This window comes from Balaenoptera acutorostrata, chromosome X, assembly GCF_949987535.1.
Source record: "Balaenoptera acutorostrata chromosome X, mBalAcu1.1, whole genome shotgun sequence".
NCBI classification, from domain to species: Eukaryota; Metazoa; Chordata; class Mammalia; order Artiodactyla; family Balaenopteridae; genus Balaenoptera; species Balaenoptera acutorostrata.
The window spans coordinates 76,748,841-76,763,997 of NC_080085.1; positions in this window are offsets into that span (position 1 = coordinate 76,748,841).

A 15,157-nucleotide genomic window follows, 5' to 3' on the forward strand; every position below is an offset into this window, starting at 1 on the left:
CTATTTACTAGGTACATATTATGTATTAAGATACACATGCAAAAAATTACTGATATATAAGTATATATACAAAATGTCAAAATAACTTAGTTCACATTTTCTTACTTTAATGAGAATGTTGCAGATAAAACAATGTGCATATAAAACCTGTAATTTTCAAAAAGAGTTGGCATTGTTGATTGTGTAAGGCATAAATATATCATTTGTCTAAGTTGGAAGTCATTTTTGTGATTTTAGGACTTTTATTTAACACTTAATGACTCTGAAGTATATACATAACAGAAATATTACAATGGCCAATAAATACATAACTAAAAATACAACAACAAGATCAGAAATGGTAGGATATTGAGAGACATCAGAATAGAAGGGTGACTTTTTTAACACTAGATAATCTTGATCAAAGAACAAATAATTTCATTTCCAAAAGTAAACTGTTAAATAAAAAATAATAATCCCAATTATTCACTCCAAGAGATAATAGTGACTTCTCATTGCTTTATAGTCCAAAGAAAATTTTATTTAGTTCCAATAGGCACAGAAGTAGTGGCTATTTGGGAATATATGGAGTACAGAGTCTAGAATAGAATTTTCTTGATAACTTGAATAAATTAATAACTTCCAAGATACCTAGAGAGTTATTTCTCTGTCTACTAATCTAACCCTAAAACCAACTCTAATCTATATGTTAGAGAAGAGTTTGGTACATCTAGCAATTACACTGTGTGTTGCTTGAGGGAAGAAAAAATAGGAATGTGTCACTTATTTATTTGGCCCATGACTACCACTCCAATATAATCTGCTACTACCCTCTTATTTGTTCATCAGTTTTCAGCCTCACTCTTCTTTCTTCTTTCCTTGAATGAACTAAACATGCATCAAAATGTCAGTCTCAAAAAGACTAACAGTTAATTTTCATTGGAAACAATGGAGGTCAGAAAACAGTGTGATAATATATTCATACTACTGAAAGAAAAACTTTGTCAACCAAGAATTCCATATCTAGTAAAACTATCTTTCAAAAATTGAAGTTGAAATTAAGATATTTTCAAAGAAAAACAGAGAATTTGTCACTAACGTGCCTGATCTAAAAATACTAAAATGAGCCCTTCAGTCTGAAAAAAAAAAACAAAAAAAAACACAAAACACTAAAAGGTAACTCAAATCCTCATAAAGAGATAAAGCACACCAGTAGAGTAACTATATAGGTAAATATAAAAGGAAATATAGTGTGTATATATATATATATATATATATATATATATATATATATATATATATTTGTTTGTTTTTAAATCTTTTTTTCACCTATCTACTTAAAAAGCAAACTGCATATGGTAATAATTGTATTACTGTGTTGATGCACTTATGATATTTAAAGATGTGCAGAGACCAACACAAAATTGTAAATCAACTATACTCCAATAAAAATTAATTTATAAAACAAAAATATTTAAAGACGTAATTTGTATTACAATAATAATACAAGGAATATGTGAGGGAATGGAGGTGTATAGGAGCTACATTTTTGTATACTACTGAAATTAGGTTGATATTAATCCAAACTTGATTGTGTTAAGATTGTAATTGTAATTGCCAGAACAACCACAAAGAAACTAACTCTATAAAATATATTGTATTTATTTCCCATTTCTGCTGTAGCAAATTACCAATAACATAATGGATTAAAGCAACACAAATGTATCATTTTACATTAATGGAATGCAGAGGTCATTAATTGGTTATATGAGGCTGAAGTCACATTCTTAACAAGACTGCATTCCTTTTGGAGGCTGTAGGGGAGATCCATTATTTGCCATTTCCAGCTTCTAGAGGCTTCCCAGATTTCTTGGCTAATGGCCCTCTTCTATATTTAAAGCCCAAAATCACATCACTCATCAACTTCTAGCCTATAAGTATCATTGTGATTATATTGGGCTCGTCAAGATAATTTAGGATGACCTTGTCCTCTCGAGATTTTAAACTTAATCACACTTGCAAAGCCCCCTTTTCCATACTGCAACATATTCACAGGTTTCAGGACAAGGACATGTACATCTTTCAGGGGGCATTATTCTGCTACATAAGAAATTGAAAGGAAATTAAAATGGTACATGATAAAATATCTATTTAACACAGGAATAGACAATAATTGAATAATAGAGCATTGGGGCCAGACAGGCATATATAAAATAAATAGCGAAGTGACAGACATAAATCCTACCTTATCAATAATTACATTAAAAGTAAATGGATTGGAAACTCAAAACAAAAACCAGAGTTTCAAAAAGTGAATAAAAATAACATGACCAACTCTATACTGCCTACTAGAGAAATACTTTAGATTCAAAGACAAATATAGGTTGACAGTAAAAGAACGGAAAAAGACACACCATGCAAATGGTAACCAAAAGAGAGCTGAGGTGGTTAAGCTAATATCAGACAAAATAGATTTTAAGACAAAAAATTATTACTAGACATAAAGAAGGGCATTTTATAATGATAAAAAGTTAATCCATCAAGAATGGGCAGAAGGTCGAAGGGTACAAATTTTCAGTTATATGATGAATAAGTTCATGGTGACTACAGTTAATAGTACTGTACTGTATACTTGAAATTTGCTAAGAGAGTAGATCTTAAGTGTTTTTACCAAACACACTCACAAAATGGTAACTATGTGAAATAATGGATGTGTTAATTAACTTGATTGTGGTAATTATTTCACAATATATACATATATCAAACCATCATGTTTTATGCCTTAAATATATACAATAATTATTTGTCAATTATACTGCAGTAAAACTGGGAAAAAGGAATATACATAACAATTATAAAAATACACGTTTATTGTACAGCAAAGGAAACCATAAACAAAATGAAAAGACAACCTATGGACTGGAAGAAAGTATTTGCAAATGATGTGACCTACAAAGGCTTAATTTCCAAAATATACAAACAACTCATACAACTCAATAACAAAAAAACAAACAACCTCATCAAAAAACTGGGCAGAAGACCGAACTAGACATTTCTCCAAAAAAGACATACAGATGGCCAATAAGCACATGAAAAGATGCTCAATATTTCTAATTACTAGAGAAATGCAAATCAAAATCGCAATGAGATATTACTTCACACCTGTCAGAATAGCCATCAACAAAAACGAACACAAATAACAAATGTTGGCAAGTATGTGGAGAAAAGGGAACCCTTGTACACTGTTGGTAGGAATGTAAACTGATGCAGCCACTGTAGAAAACAGTATGCAGTTTTCTCAAAAAAACTAAAAGTAGAACTACCTTATGACCCAGCAATTCCACTCCTGGGTATATATGTGAAAAAAACAAAACACTAATTTTGTAAAGATATATGCATACCAATGTTCATAGCAGCATTACTTACGATTGCCAAGATATGGAAGAAACCTAAATGTACATCAAGAGAGGAATGGATAAAGAAGATGTGACACACACACACACACACAATGGGATACTGCTCAGCCATAAAAAAGAATGAAATTTTGCCATTTTCAGCAACATGGATGGACTTGGAGGGCATTATGCGAAGTGAAATGAGTCAGAGAAAGATAAATTTGTGAAAGTAACAAAAAAGAAGTAGACTCACAGATCTAGAAAACAAACTTGTGGTTCCTAATGGGGGTCCATATGGAGTGGGGGGAATGGGAGATACAAACTATTGGGTGTAAGATAAGCTCAAGGATGTATTGTACAACACAGGGAATATAGCCAATATTTTGAAATAACTGTAAATGGAAAATAACATTTAAAAATTGTATAAAAATGTTAAAAATAAATAATTATAAATAAATAATTATTTAAAATTTTTAAATTGAGGTAAGTTAATGTACAATGTTATATAAGTTTCAGGTTTACAACATAGTGAATCACAATTTTTAAAGGATATACTCCATTTATTGTGTGATATCACTTATATGTGGAATCTAAAAAAAAAAAAACTAGCAATATAAAAATATTTAAAAATAAAAGACATATTGAAAAGAAAAAAAAATCCTAATGATGCTTTTGCAGAAATATAAAAATGTATCCTTAAATTTATTCATGGAATCTCAAGGGATCCCAAATAATCAAATCAATCTTGAAAAATAGGAATAATGTCAGAGGTCTCATATATCCAGATTTCAAAATGTATTACAAAGCCATAATAATCAAAATAGTGTGGCACTGCCATGGATATAGACATATAGACAAATGGAAATTAAATAGAGAGCCCAGAAATAAACCCTCATACATAGGGTCAAATGATTTTTAATAAAGTTGCCAAGACCATTCAATGGGAAAGGGCAATATTTTCAACATATGGTATGAGGTAAACTAGATATCTACATATAAAAGCATGAAGTGGTATACTTATCGTACATCATATACAAAAATTAACTCAAAATGGATCAAAAACCCAAACATAAGAGCTAAAACTATAAAAGTCTTAGAAGAAAACATAGTGGAAAATCTTCATTATATTGAATTTGGTAATGATTTCTTGGATACGACATCAAAAGCACAGGCAATGAAAGACAGAGTAGATAAAATGCACTTTATAAAAATTTAAAAATTTGTGCATCAAAGGACAATATCAACAGAATGAAATGGCAACCCATAGAATGGGAAAAAATTTCAAATTGTATATCTGAGAAGGGATTAACATGCAGAATATATAAAGAATACCCACAACTGAGCAACAAATAAACAATCTGATTTAAAAATGGGTAAAGACTTAAAAGACTTTTGTCCAAAGAAGATATAAATGGTCAATAAACCCTGGAAAGATGCTCAAATTCAACCATCTTTAGGGAAACGCAAATAAATACCACAATGACATATCACGTCATATCCATTAGGATGGCTATTATTAAGAAAAAAAAATAACAAGTGTTGTCAAGGATGTGGAGAAATTGGAATCCTTGTGCATTGCTGGGGGGAATGTAAAATGATGTGAAATGATGATGTGAAATGATGTGAAAAATAGTATGATGGTTCCTCAAAAAAGTAAAATAATATTACCCTTTGATACGGCAATTCCACTTCTGGATACATACCCAAAAGAATCAAAGTAGGGACAGTTGAACATCTGTATACCCATTATTAACAATAGCCAAAGTGTGGAAGCAACCCGAGTGTCCGTTGACATATGAGCAGATAAACAAATTGTGTTATATACATACAATGGAATATTATTAAGCCTTAAAAGGAATGAAATTCTGACATATGCTACAACATGTATGAACCTTGAAGACGTTAAGTGAAATAAGCCAATCACAAAAGCCAAATAGTGTATAATTCCACTTATATGAAGTACCTAAAGTAATCAAATTCATAGTGACAGCAAGTATAATGGTGTTTGTCAGGGGGTTGGGGGACAAAGGAATGGGGAGTTATTGTTTAATGGGTAGAGTTTCAATATTGGAAGACAGTGGTGGAAATGGTCATGATGGTTGCACAACAATGTGAATGTAATTAATGCTAGTGAACTATACACTTAAAATATTGAAAATAATAAATTTTCTATGCATATTTTACCATAATAAAAAATAAAGATACTATGTAAATAATGTAACCACAGTTAATTAGCAAATTAATGTCTTTCTTGAAATTAAACACCTAAAGACCAAAATCAAAAAAAAGAAGCAATTTTGGTTTCTCTTTCCTTTTTTTTTCCCCCACAGAATAACAGTATATTCATAAGATCTTTTTCTTGTGCATTTGAAAAAACTGATCAAACCTGGGAAATAGGTAGCAAAAATAGAGTTTATGTTTCTTTCTTCCTACGGGTGACCATAGTATGGGCATAAAATGCCCTTGGCCATGGCTCCTGATTCCATTGTGATTATACAAGATCAAAAACATCAGTATAGGGGCTTCCCTGGTGGCGCAGTGGTTGAGAGTCTGCCTGCCAATGCAGGGGACACGGGTTCGAGCCCTGGTCTGGGAGGATCCCACATGCCGCGGAGCAACTAGGCCCGTGAGCCACAATTGCTGAGCCTGCGCGTCTGGAGCCAGTGCTCCACAACAAGAGAGGCCGCGATAGCAAGAGGCCCGTGCACCACGATGAAGAGTGGCCCCCACTTGCCACAACTAGAGAAAGCCCTCGCACAGAAACAAAGACACAACACAGCCATAAATAAATAAATAAATAATTCCCATTAAAAAAAAAAGAACAATAGGCTCCACTAATCACAATAATGAAAAAAAAAAATAAAAAAAAAACAAAAAACATCAGTATACCCATGTTCCCACCTCAGACTGCTTAAGCTCATATTTTTCAACAATATATCCTCTGAAAACTAACTAGTATACTTAGATTAATATGAATGAATTATTAACAGAAGTAATACTGGTGTGGCCATATTGACTTCAGCACAATGGGGTGTAAAGTGGAGACTGCAAGCAATGGATGGGAATAATTCCACTCATCTTTTACTACATCCTATTATATTTTAATTTATACTTGAAAATTTACTGAATTTGAGTGCAAATAAAAATCTTACTACTGTTCACATAAAGACAAATAATTAAAATCCACATTTCTTTCACTGCCACCACCAATACTGACTGAAATGAAGAGGCATTAAATCTGATTAAGAGAAAACTGTAGAGCAAATTGGTAGAGAGAAAAAGAAGCAAAAGATAGTTCCATTCTGGTTCCAGAGTGTCCCTAAGGCCTAGCTGTGCCCCTGCTTTTTATTTCCACAAGATGCCCCTGTACCCTATATAAGTATGATTAGCTTCCCCTATTTCTTAAGTTAGTTACTGTGGATTTCGGCTATTTTTGACTAAAAAGCTCAAATATACATATGTTATTATTATTAATGTTAATACAATAATATATATTATTAAGCCTTAATATAAATAACATATATGAGAGATATAGATAATATTATATAATATAATATAGATAATATTATATAGTATATATTGACTCCTTCTCTACCTCAATCACCTATTTTCTCGCTGCCTCAGCTAATCCTATCCCCTTCATAAGATGTCACCTGACTCCAGAGCATTCACCCTCTTAAGCTCCTCGGCTGTCACTGACCCAAAAGGCTGAGAGCTAAGGTTTTAACTTATTAGAAATCACTAAGCTGCATAGCACAGGGAGATCAGCTCTGTGCTTTGTGACCACCTAGAGGGGTGGGATAGGGAGGGTGGGAGGGAGGGAGATGCAAGAGGGAAGAGATATGGGAACATATGTATATGTATAACTGATTCACTTTGTTATAAAGCAGAAACTAACACACCATTGTAAAGCAATTATACTTCAATAAAGATGTTTAAAAAAAAAAAGAAATCACTAAACTGGGAGGTGAAGGTTAGAGAGGTCTTTACAACTAAAAATTAATGAGATTATATACATGAAGTATTTAGAATAGTGCTTGGAATATAGGAAAGCCTCAATAGGTAATAGCTATCACATAAAATATAAAATACAGCAATATTTCTTCCAATTACCACAATCTTCACTAGTTAGGTCACAGGTGATTTCAACCAATTCAGCAATGACAGGCTGGAAATACATAGCCAATAATTGATGTGACATTTTATAAATAGTGAAAGTTAAAGTAGTGAATTATCTATGGTTATTGATGAATAATAAATGGTAATGTTGTATTCATCAGACACATATACATATACAACCAACCAGATACTCACCTATGAGACACAAGAGAAGGAACACAATTTTAAATCAGGTTATGTAAACACACAAAAGCAAGTAACTTGAGAAGGTTGCAACTTTTTCCTTATAAGCCTTAAAGATCTCAGAGTTGCCTAGGTTTTAACTAGATTTATGAGATAAAATATCATCAGGTAGAATGGACTAGGTTCTTTCACTGTAATATGTTTGTCACTGATTGCAAATTAGGCTTCTTTGAAATATTAATGAATTCTCAGGCTAGTATCTTGGTGAGAAACACCACAAAGATCCTAAAAAGGAAATACTTATTTCGAAAATTATATTCACTGGGGAACATTCTATGTGAATACACATTAAAGTGTTGTATTTTCATTCATGGTCACAATGTGTGTTAAAACTACTACTTGCAAGTAAATCTCATTAAGTTATCTTTATTTCAATCATTATTGTGAAATAATTTAAGGCAAATAACATGAGTCATGAAGTAACTCAGTCCAAGTAAAAATACAGGTGTAGGGTTCTTTTTACATACAAAGTAAAATAAAAAGTATTCTTTTTAGTAAAAGATTAAAGTTGGTTCAGAAATATTTTAATGTATCTTTCCTTAGGTGTGGCATTAGCAAAACCAAAGAGAAAATACCAACTGTTTGCTGGTTTCTGGTGTTTGGTTGCATTCTGTTCCATCCTGGGACCAAACAGAAGGCAGAGACAACACTGTATGGCTCAGTCCAGTATTCCCTGACCAGTGGAATGCATTAAATGAACATCTAGTGTAACTCAGTTCTATGCTAAGTACAGGTCATGGAAAAGTGGCTAAAACCTTGTCCCTGCCCTCAGAAGCTCACATGCCACACAGCCTCCTGCTACATGTCACCCAAAAGAATATTCTTTCCAAAAATCTCCAAAGTACAATAGATGTAAAACAGTTTTTTAAATCTATTTCAATCAAAAATGTTGAAATGAGAAACAAGCTGATTCATGTCTTTCTTGGTAACATCATGCCATGTACAGATATCATTTCTACTTAGTATGAAGTGTGTCAGTTTCTTGATATAAAATTGTTGGAATGTCTACATTCTAACTTATGACTATAGGTCTTCATACTGTTTCTAAAGCATTACTTCTTTAAATAATTTCCTTTTTATACTCAATATTGCCTTCTTAAAATAGCAAGCATTTACTATCATAAACAAAAGTACAACTATTTACAGTATTCATCAAAATTACTACGTGCAAAGCATTTTAATAGACATTGTGGGAAAATCAATGAAATGGACAGAATGAACTAGTGTAGTTAAGACATGTGCCTAGATAATTATAACACAATGTAGAAACAAATAGGATGCCAACAGAGAGTAAAAAATATTTTGAGGAAGTTTTGGAAGTGGTAGGTCACTCTAAACTTTTTACTTATTGACTTATTAAAGCACTTCAAAATTACACTGAAGGAGACCTACATGAATATAAAGTAAAAATGTTATTCAATAAATAAATAACATAAATGTCGAGATCATTATATTAATGCATCTATTCATTAATTACTTCATTGATATTCATTAACCTTAACCATCTACTTTTCACCAAACACTCTGATAAATACTGTATCATACTGAAAGAAAGAATATGGTGTGAAAAACCAGATCACATAACAATAATAGAAGGAGGAGGAGCAATGCTGTGTCATTCACAAGAACTTCATTTCAAAAAGACCTCAGAGAGGGCCACTCATTAGTCTGAACCTGGGAACCACCACACCGACAAACATCAAATTACATGTTTTCTTTTATATATGAGTACAACCTTAGACTTCCCACTGAGAATAGACAAGTGGTCAGCAGGAGTGCCCCCTGACACTCAGGTAGAGGTTACAAGATGAGACTTCATGCTACTCAGGTAGGGAATTTTGCAAAAGTCCTGGTGAGGCTCAGCAAGAGTGGCAGTTGAGCCTACTTGAAGTAAAGAAGCCAACATCAAATAATATCCATCTAAAAGGATTCCCATTATTGACTCATGCTACATTAAGATTCTTATTTAGTGAGATGAATTTTAATATATCTACTGATATATGTGTGTGTGTGTATATATATAAACATATATACACACACACACATATATATATATGTATATGTATATGTATATGTATATGATGTAGATTGGCATAATAGTGTTAGGTGCCTTAAGTTGGGTCTCTGAGCTGTGCTATTCATCCAATAATCTTTTAGTAACTCAGACTCGACACATCATTTCCTTCATCTCTCTGGGACTAAGTCTCCTCATATGTAACATGTTCTACTTCATAGTTTTCACATTGCTTTCTATGCAGTACTAGAGACCAAAAGGTAATTGTAATCTTTTCAAATCCTAATATTTTTCAGTCTAGACAGATATATATATTCCATACCATATCTGTGATTTCTAATTTTATATTTTTATTGCAATGTGAATCACAAATCATTTAAACTTTTAAAAGTTTTAATTTAGTATTATTTTTAAAAATTAACAAACTTTTTATTTTGAAATATTTTAAACATTTACAAAATTAGAGAGTAGTTTAATAAACTTGCCCAAAATTTATCACCCAGATTCAACAATTATCAACATTTTGCCACATTTATTTCTTTTCTCTTTTTCAACTTTATTGAGATATAATAGACACATAACATTGTGTAACTTTAAGGTGTACAACATGTTGATTTGATACAAGTACATGTTGCCAAGTGATTACCACCATAACATTAGCTCCATCATGATACATGATTACCATTTCATTTTTGAAGTGAGAACATATAAGATCTATTCTCTTAGCAACATTCAAGCATATAATAGAGAATTACTAACTATAATCACCATGCTGTACATTAAATCCCTGGAACTAATTCATCTTAAACCTGGAAGTTCGTACCCTTTGACCAACATCTCCTCATTTCCCTCACCCCTCAGCCCCTGGTAACCACCAGTCTAATCTCTGTTTCTATGAGTTTAGCTTTATTACATTCTAAATATAAATAACGTCAACAGTATTTGTCTTTCTGGGTCTGACTTATCTCATATAGCGTATACCCTCAAGGTCCATCTATGTTGTCCCAAATGGTAGAATCTCTTTCTTTCTTATGGCTGAATAATATTCAATTGTATATATATATAACATATCACCTTAACCCAGTTATCTGCTGACAGACACTTAGCTTGTTTTGATATCTTGGCTATTGTGAATAATGTTACAACGGGAATGCAGATATCTCAAGTTCCTGTTTTCATTTCCACTGAATATACCCAGAATCGGGATTGCTGGATTACATGGTAATTCTATTTTTAATATATGAGGAAGCCTCATAATGTTTTTGATAATGGCTGAACCAATGTGCATTCCCACCAACAGTGCACTAGGGTTCCCTTTTTTCTACATCCTTGCTAAAATTTGTCATCTCATGTCTTTTTGATGATAGCTGTTCCAACAATTCTGAGGTATTACCTCATTGTGGTTTAGAATTGCATTTCCCTGATTAGTGATGTTGAGCAACTTTTCATATACCTGTTGGCCATTTGGGTATCTTCTTTGGAAAAATCTCTACTGAGTTCCTCAGCCTATTTTTTAATGTACATGGTTTTTCTTTGATATCAGGTGGTATAAGTTCTTTTATATTCTGAGTATATTGATATTAACCCCTTGTCAGGCAAGTCATTTGCAAATATTTTCTCCCATCTGGGAGGTTGTCTTTTTATTTTGTTAAAGGCTTTTTATTTGCATTTTTTATTTTTTTAAACATATTTATTGGAGTATAATTGCTTTACAATGGTGTGTTAGTTTCTGCTTTATAACAAAGTGAATCAGTTATACATATACATATGTTCCCATACCTCTTCCCTCTTGCATCTCCCTCCCTCCCATCCTCCCTATCCCACCCCTCTAGGTGGTCACAAAGCACAGAGCTGATCTCCCTGTGCTATGTGGCTGCTTCCCACTAGCTATCTATTTTACGTTTGGTAGTGTATATATGTCCATGCCACTCCCTCACTTTGTCACATCTTACCCTTCCCCCTCCCCATATCCTCAAGTCAATTCTCTAGTAGGTCTGTGTCTTTATTCCCGTCTTGCCACAAGATTCTTCACGACCTTTTTTTTTTTTTCCCTTAGATTCCATATATATGTGTTAGCATACTGTATTTGTTTTTCTCTTTCTGACTTACTTCACTCTGAATGACAGACTCTAGGTCCATCCACCTCACTACAAATAACTCCATTTCGTTTCTTTTTATGGCCGAGAAATATTCCATTGTATATATGTGCCACATCTTCTTTATCCATTCATCCGATGATGGACATTTAGGTTGCTTCCATTTCCTGGCTATTGTAAATAGAGCTTCAATGAACATTTTGGTACATGACCCTTTTAGAATTATGGTTTTCTCAGGGTATATGCCCAGTAGTGGGATTGCTGGGTAGTATGGTAGTTCTATTTTTAGTTTTTTAAGGAACCTCCATACTGTTCTCCATAGTGGCTGTATCAATTTCAATTCCCACCAACAGTGCAAGAGTGTTCCCTTTTCTCCACACCCTCTCCATAATTAATTGTTTCTACATTTTTTGATGATGGCCATTCTGACCGGTGTGAGATGATATCTCGTTGTAGTTTTGATTTGCATTTCTCTAATGATTAATGATGTTGAACATTCTTTCATGTGTTTGTTGGCAATCTGTATGTCTTCTTTGGAGAAATGTCTACTTAGGTCTTCTGTCCATTTTTGGATTGGGTTGTTTGTTTTTTTGATATTGAGCTGCATGAGCTGCTTGAAAATCCTGGAGATTAACCCTTTGCCAGTTGCTTCATTTGCAAATATTTTCTCCCATTCTAAGGGTTGTCTTCTGGTCTTGTTTATGGTTTCCTTTGCTGTGCAAAAGCTTTTACGTTTCACTAGGTCCCATTTGTTTATTTTTGTTTTTATTTCCTTTCTCTAGGAGCTGGGTTAAAAAGGATCTTGCTGTGATTTATGTCATACAGTGTTCTGCCTATGTTTTCCTTTAAGAGTTTCATAGTGCCTGGCCTTACATTTAGGCCTTTAATCCATTTTGAGTTTATTTTTGTGTATGGTGTTAGGGAGTGTTCTAATTTCATACTTTTACATGTACCTGTCCAGTGTTCCCATCACCACTTATTGAAGAGGCTGTCTTTTCTCCACTGTATATGCTTGCCTCCTTTATCAAAGATAAGGTGACCATATGTGTGTGGGTTTATCTTGGGGCTTTCTATCCTGTTCCATGGATCTATGTTTCTGTTTCTGGGCCAGTACCCTACTGTCTTGATTACTGTAGCTTTGTAGTATAGTCTGAAGTCAGGGAGCCTGATTCCTCCAGCTCCATTTTTCGTTCTCAAGATTGCTTTGGCTATTCAGGGTCTTTTGTGTTTCCATACAAATGGTGAAATTTTTTTTTCGAGTTCTGTGAAAAATGCCAGTGGTAGTTGGATAGGGATTGCATTGAATCTGTAGATTGCTTGGAGTAGTAGAGTCATTTTCACAATGTTGATTCTTCCAATCCAAGAACATGGTATATCTCTCCATCTATTTGTATCATCTTTAATTTCTTTCATCAGTGTCTCATAATTTTCTGCATACAGGTCTTTTGTCTCCTTAGGTAGGTTTATTCCTAGATATTTTATTCTTTTTGTTGCAATGGTAAATGGGAGTGTTTTCTTAATTTCACTTTCAGATATTTCATCATTAGTGTATAGGAATGCAAGAGATTTCTGTGCATTAATTTTGTATCCTACTACTTTACCAAATTCATTGATTAGATCTAGTAGTTTTCTGGTAGCATCTTTAGGATTCTCTATGTATAGGATCATGTCATCTGCAAAGAGTGGCAGCTTTACTTCTTCTTTTCCGATTTGGATTCCCTTTATTTCTTTTTCTTCTCTGATTGCTGTGGCTAAAACTTCCAAAACTATGTTGAACAATAGTGGTGAGAGTGGGCAACCTTGTCTTGTTCCAGATCTTAGTGGAAATGGTTTCAGTTTTTCACCATTGAGGACAATGTTGGCTGTGGGTTTGTCATATATGGCCTTTATTATGTTGAGGAAAATTCCCTGTATGCCTACTTTCTACAGGGCTTTTATCATAAATGGGTGTTGAATTTTGTCAAAAGCTTTCTCTGCTTCTGTTGAGATGATCATATAGTTTTTCTCCTTCAATGTGTTAATATGGTGTATCATGTTGATTGATTTGCATATATTGAAGAATCCTTGCATTCCTGGAATAAACCCTACTTGATCATGGTGTATGATCCCTTTAATGTGCTGTTGGATTCTGTTTTCTAGTATTTTGTTGAGGATTTTTGCATCTATGTTCACCAGTGATATTGGCCTGTAGGTTTCTTTCTTTGTGACATCTTTGTCTGGTTTTGGTATCAGGGTGATGGTGGCCTTGTAGAATGAGTTTGGGAGTGTTCCTCCCTCTGCTATATTTTGAAAGAGTTTGAGAAGGATAGGTGTTAGCTCTTCTCTAAATGTTTGATAGAATTCTCCTTTGAAGCCATTTGGTCCTGGGCTTTTGTTTTTTGTAAGATTTTTAATCACAGTTTCAATTTCAGTGCTTGTGATTAGTCTGTTCATATTTTCTACTTCTTCCTGGTTTAGTCTCGGCAGGATGTGCATTTCTAAGAATTTGTCCATTTCTTCCACGTTGTCCATTTTATTGGCATAGGGCTGCTTGTATTAATCTCTCACGATCGTTTGTATTTCTGCAGTGTCAGTTGTTACTTCTCCTTTTTCATTTCTAATTCTATTGATTTGAGTCGCCTCCCTTTTTTTCTTGATGAGTCTGGCTAATGGTTTATCAATTTTGTTTATCTTCTCAAAGAACAAGCTTTTAGCTTTATTGATCTTTTCTATTGTTTTCTTCATATGTTTTTCATTTATTTCTGATCTGATCTTTATGATTTCTTTCTTTCTGCTAACTTTGGGGTTTTTTTGTTCTTCTTTCTCTAATTGCTTTAGGTGCAAGGTTAGGTTGTTTATTCGAGATGTTTCCTGTTTCTTGAGGTAGGCTTGTATTGCTATAAACTTCCCTCTTAGAACTGCTTTTGCTGCATCCCATAGGTTTTGGGTCGTCGTGTCGCCATTGCCATTTTTTTCTATGTATTTTTTGATTTCCCCTTTGATTTCTTCAGTGATCACTTCGTTATTAAATAGTGTATTGTTTAGCCTCCATGTGTTTGTGTTTTACAATGTTGTGTTAGTTTCTACTGTACAGAGAATAAAATAAAGTAAAATAAAATAAAGTAAGCTAAAATAAAATAAAGTTATTAAAATAAAAAATTTTAAAAAATTACTAAGAAGAAAGAAAAAATATTTAAAGTAAAAAAAAAAAAACGGAGAGAACCCTAGGACAAATGGTGAAAGCAAAGCTATAGAGACAAAATCTCACAGAGAACCATACACCTACACACTCACAAAAGAGGTAAAGGGGAAAAAATAATATATCTTGCTCC